At 45.6% G+C, this 6,208-nt stretch overlaps 1 non-coding gene across 1 annotated transcript; it reads left to right on the plus strand.

The window, feature by feature from the left end:
• The first annotated feature begins 245 nt into the window (after positions 1–245).
• LOC136125268 (U6 spliceosomal RNA) lies at positions 246–349 on the plus strand. Its single transcript, XR_010656033.1, has one exon. It is a non-coding gene; the product is annotated as a U6 spliceosomal RNA (small nuclear RNA).
• Positions 350–6,208: the final 5,859 nt, after the last annotated feature.

Below are 6,208 nucleotides of genomic sequence, written 5' to 3' on the forward strand. Positions count from 1 at the left end.
AGTGTTCTTCCTGGCCTTCCCCATTTCCTATTTGTATGTTCCTTCTACAACAGTGAGAAACCTGCCTCTCAACATCCTCAATACATTTCACCTTTTACTCAGTCCGCCAATGCACAGAGACTAGTTTCATAATTAGTTACTATGAAAAACAAGCCCATTAGGTAGAGTTCAGCATTTGTTTGCAATTCTTTTTATCTTTAGATTGAGCGTATATATCAAAGTTCTGTGTTCAAAAGCTACTTGGGGTGCTTGCAGTACAGATACTAAAACTGGAGCGATACAGAGAAGATTAGCATGGCTCCTGCACAAGGATGACCAAAAAATAGTTACTTAAATTAGCCCTTTTTTTCACTTCAGTGTGGTTTGTTATTCATTTGAAACATAATTCAATAATTTATAAATACAGAGCTACTTCATTAGAGATTTTTACTTCTTTCCATAGCTTGTTTTAGTTCTCTTATAAATAACATGTAACTAAATTTTCTTTTCCGCACTTTTTTCAGCTTGTCTTCTTGTTTTTGGTTTAATAAAGGAAATTAACCCAGTTACATGTATAGTGAAAGCTAACATGTCTGGTCTTTTCCCTGACATCTTGTTTGTGTTATTTCTTTAATATGGATGGGAGAGAATCAGGAGAACCTTGTATCTGCCAGAGCCCAGCACCTGGTCTGGAGCGTATCAATGCTCAGCAGATATTTGTGGAATGTTGGCTGGAAGCTTAACAAGTGACTTCCCCTTGTACCTGGATAGATAGACACAGGGTCTTGACCTTACTGTGATTATAACGATGACTATGGCAGTAGTTACCATTAAGTTGAATAATTATGAAAAGTCTTAGCAAAGGGCCTGGATGGGGTGATCACTGAATAAACCGCACCTGCTATTGATTGAGCACTGACTAAGAACGAGGCATGGTGTCCCATTATCTTATTTAATTCTCCCAATAATCCCATTTTACAGATGGGGAAACCTGGGGTTTAGGGAGTCATTTGTTCTTATACCTAGGAAGCAGTCAAGTTGGGATCTGAATCCAGACCTGACTTCAAAATCCACACTTTATCCACCATATGTCCCAGCCTCTACGAATGCAAAGACAAACACATAGAGTCAGCTAATTCCAGGAACTCTGAAGCTCTTGCTCACAAGGTCAAACATTCCTTAGCTGGACCCAACTGCCAGCCAGTCCCCTGGAAACCCACAGCCAGATTAGAGGCCAATCCCAGGAAGTCAGGCCCATAAGGGTATAAGGAAATGCTCCTTTGTTGGACTTAAAACAGTTGGCCAGAGTATGGGAAACGAACATTCTCATGCTCTGCTAGTGGAAGCATAACGACAGCCAACATCAATGAGAACTTATTCTGGACCAGGCCCTTTACACTGGGATTTTTCAACCTCAGCACTGTTGACATTTGGGACTGGATCATTCTTCGTTGGGGTGGGGAGCACTGCCCTGTGCATGTAGGACGTTCAGCAGCATCCCTGACCTCTACCCACCAGATGTTAGTAGCACCCCACCCCAGTCGTGACAACCAAAAATCTCTCCAGACATTGCCAAACATCCCCTTGGGGGGCGGGCAAAGTCACCCCAGTTGAGAACCACTGCTTTATATGTATTACACTAATTTAATTGTCACAACAAACTGATGAGATTGGTACTTTCATTATACAGATAAGGAAACTGAGGCACAGATAAGTTAAAGTCCTACCAATAATGAGCACAGAGTAGGGATTAAAATCCAAGTAGCTGGAGTCCAGAGGCCACAGTGCTTCACTGCAGTGGCCAGCCTATCTGATCTGACCTTTCCAGAGAACAGTTTGGCAGAATATTAAAAAAAAGTAAACATGCATACCCTTTAGCCCACAGTCCCATGTCTAGGACGTTAAAGAAATGTACACACAAAGCTGTCATCTCATTGTTTACACTCAGCGGAAAGCTGGACGTGTGGTAAAGACCCATCTGGAGGGGACTAGCCTTCCTCCTGGGCCTGAGCACTGAGCTTGAGCCAGACATAATTTTTTAACCATGTAATTTATTCTGCAGACAATAAAAAGGGTTATGCAGATTTGTACTGACAAAGAAAGATGTCCTTGACACTGGATTGAAATAAAAAAATTAAAAACCCACATGTATAGTATGGTTTTACTTCTGTAAAGTTTTATGTACATATAGCAAGGGGGGAAAGTGCCGTTTGTAACAAGAGGTGATTACAGTAGCTCTTGCACTTGTTTAGAATATTATCTGATGGGATGCTTGGCGTGAGAGGAAGGCCAGTCACAAAAGGCCACATGTTGTATGATTCCATTTATATGAAATGTCAGAATAGGCAAATCCATAGAGACAGAAAGATCAGTGTTTGCCAGGGCCTAAAGAGAGGGGGACAGGGGAGTGACAGCTAATGGGTATGGGATTTCTTTATAGGGTGACCAAAAATATTCTAGAATAAGATAGTGATGACGGTCCCACAACCTTGTGAATATACTAAAAGCCAGCGAATTGTATGCTTTAAAAGGATGAATGTTACAGTATGTGAATAATGCTTCAGTAAAACAGATTTTGACAGGGAGAAATTGACAAATCCAAAGCAGTGATTAGGAAGCCAGTGACACAGTAGAGAATCTATTCCCCCAGGGATCCAGAGGACTATTGGAGGGGGCATTTCCCTCAGTGCGTGGAAAGAGGAGCTGCAATTAGTTGAATGTTGAAGAGTGCCTGGACAACTTGGGGACGGCTGGGGCTGACACGTGGCTTCCGAATACATAGATGTGTACCTGCTTCTCCTGCTTCTCTTTACATTACTCTGAGTTCAAGTTCCAGTAGCCTCTTGAGTTAGAGGCTACTCCCTTTAACAGGCTTTAGTGGCACCAAAGGATAAAGCTCTAGCCGCCCCCCCACCATCAACTCCACCAGCCCCCACTCCCACCCTAGGAAGCCCACAGTCCAGGTAAAAACAATGTGCTCATCTCGTTACATAATCACTGTGGGATAAACCCTTCCTGCTTCACTTCCAACCAGATCGACACCCCTGAAAACCCAACTCAAAATCACTTCAACAACATGGGGACTTGTTTTCCTTGTATAACAAGAAGTCCTGGGCATGGCAGTCCAGGATTGTTTATTCAAAGGCTCAGTGACATCAGTAAGGACTCAGATTCTTGCCTTTTTTGCTTGGCTGCCCTCTCATCTTGTCTCATCCTCAAGGGTGCAAGATGGCTGCTGCAGTTCTGGATCACACCTTCACCATCAACGTCCAGAGGCAGAAAAGGGATTGACTTGGTCCTTCTCAGAAGTTCTTCTGAAGTTCCTTCCCTCCTCATCATCAGAGCTGGACCACACGGCCTGGCCGTACCCAACTACTGGCAAGGGGCTGAGGACCACCGTGATCAGTTTAGACTCATCAGGATTTACCTGAGTAAAATAGTAACTTAGTGACCAGAGGGGTAGATGCCAGAACAAAACCCAGTCTCTGCAGCGATGGAGGAAGGGGAACAGGCAGCCAGCCACGGTGGCCACATCGGGATTCCTTCCCCACAGGCCTTGCCCTCTGCCTGGCACGCCTTTCTCAATCTCTCCAGGTTTACGCCTCCTCTTCCTTCACATCAGCTGGGCACCTCCTCCAGAAAGCACCCCCGTCCTCACTGGCTAGGTCAAAGAACCAGCACCCTCTTTGTAGCTCTGGCCGTAGTTGCAATTAATTAATTACGTGTGTCATTATATTTGATTAAAATCTGTCCCGCGGAGGCAGCTCCACCCTTTATCCCCAGAACCCAGTCAGAGTCTGGCACAGAGTAGGTACCCGGTAAACAGTTACTGGCTAGACAGATATGTCAGTATGTTACAAGAAGCAGATGTGAGGTCTGGAAGATGATATCAAGAGTCTTCTCTGAGCGGTGAGATATTTTGTTAAAACATAACCCACACAGCAGAGTGCCGACATCTTAGGCGTAGCTTGATGACTATACAAATGAACACACTGGTGTAAGTAGCTGGAAGGTGTGATAATGGAGTAATTTTATTTTCCCCTCTGTCCTTTTCTGGGTCGTTTAAATCTTTTTCAATCTTACAAGGGGCTGGGTCATTTTTACAAAAACAAAACTTTTATTTATTTATTTTTTTAACAAAGAAAACGTCATTTTCAACTATTTGGATGTGGAAGGAACCCATGGAGTGCTAAGAATTTCTTCTTCTCTTGTTTTATTTTCCCTCCCTCCTTCCCCTGACCCCGAAGCAGGGGCATCCTCTTTGATAACCTCTTCCTATCCTCCAGGGGATAGGTATGAATTTGTTACAAAGGCCCAAAGGCTGTGCTGGGCTCAGGAATAAAAGTGAGGCAAAAAGGTAAATTTCCATGAGAAAATTATACAGGTGTTTGTGTTTTACTTTTCTTTTTCTCCAAAAGCGGGAATTTGGGAGATTCGAAACATCTGGCTCTTATAATAAAGAATTGGAACCTATTCTCAAAGAAATGCCCAGATTAATAACTTGTATGTGATGAAGCGTTCATTCACTCATTTGTTCATTCACTCATCTGTTCACTGGTGTCTGCTTCTGTGCCTGGTCCATCCCGAGTGTGGGGAGTATAGAGATGGATCAGATCTGGTGCCTGTCCCCAGGGAGATTCCCTAGGCAGGGTAGCCTTTGTAAATTGCTAGCTGCTGGTTTTGGTGCGATGGGTATTGGGCATGGGGGCGGTAAGACTGAACTGAGACTGGGGAAGCTGGTGGAGGCCAGGGCAAGTTTTCAACAGGAGAATGACATGATCAGATCAGGGTGCCTGCAGCGGGAAGGTGGGCTGGAGGGTGAGTAGAGAGAGTCAACACAGTAGTCAGAGCACAGTGGTGTGGCTGGGCCTCGCAGGGGCTGTGAGCACAGGGAAGGTGGAGGATTCAAGACAGTCTGTTGGGGCTGAATTGTGTCCCCTCAAAATTCAGATGCTGAAGTTTTAATTCCCAGTGCCTCAGAAGGTGACTGTATTTGGGGATAGGGCCTTTAAAGGTCATTAGGTAAGATGAGGTCATTAGAATGGGCCCTAACCCAATATCCACTGGTGTCCCCATAAGAAGAGATTAGGACAAGACAAGAACACGGGGGACCATGTAACAACATAGGGAGAAGGCAGCTACCTACAAGCCAAGGAGAGAAGCCTCAGAAGGAATCAACCCTGCGACACCTTGATCTCAGACTTCCAGCCTCCAGACAGTGAGAAAGTAGATTTCTGTTGTTCACACTCCCCAGCCTGAGCTGTCGAGCTGTCATGGCCACCTGAGAGAACAATTGCAGAGTCCAGCCATAGAGTGGAGAGACTTGGGGGATGCCTAGGTGTGAGAGCCAAGGGACAGAGAGGACAACCCCTGGATTCTGGCTGACACAAGAGATGGAAAGAGCTACCATCACTGAGATGAGGTAGGTGCTGGGGAGAAGGAGATGTGGGCCCCATGCCAGCCTCCACCCCGTCCCATCTCCTGCCTCTTGGGCTCCGAGGACCCTGGCCCCAGGACATGCAATGGCTCCACCAGTGCTTCAGGCTTGCTAGCTCCATGCCATGGTGACAGATGCTGTCATATCCTGCCTCTGTGCAGCCTGGGTGGGGTACTGCCAGCTGGGCATTGCCTCAGTGTGAAGAAGTGGAAGGAAGGGAGGCCCAGCTAAGGCCCAGGCACAGATAGGGCCAAGGGCACCCATCCTTCCAGGAAAACAGTCTGGTCACCAGGATACGGCTCATCACCTTGCAGATGGCCCAGCCCAAGATGCAGTTTACTTGGGCGCACTGGGTTATTGGGCATCTCTTTCACTCCTGGTGATAATAAGAGCACCTGCTACCCAGGTATTGCATGTCTCCCCAGGCTCAGAGAGGTGAAGTGACTTGTCTAGGGACACACAGCTGGTGGGATACGTCTGTCTCACGCTGGAGCCCATGCTCTTAACTGTTCTGATGGCACATTTCATTAAGTTTTCTCTCAAAGGGGGCTTGGGCGATCAACATTGGACTTTGTTAGTAACTTCTAGAGAGCATGGAGATTACATAAAGAGAAGTCATCTCTGAATATATGTTTCTGAATTTTATGTTTAAGAATATTTTTTAAGAAGGTTGCACGGCTCATCTGCTAAAAATATTTAAGTGTAAGAACTTGGAAGCCCTTGGAGGCAGGAAATAGTAATTACTGCAAAGCTCTCAGTCGGCATGAATGCCTGCCAATTCCCAGGTCATCT

Source organism: Phocoena phocoena, chromosome 6 (genome assembly GCF_963924675.1).
Source record: "Phocoena phocoena chromosome 6, mPhoPho1.1, whole genome shotgun sequence".
Lineage (NCBI taxonomy): Eukaryota > Metazoa > Chordata > Mammalia > Artiodactyla > Phocoenidae > Phocoena > Phocoena phocoena.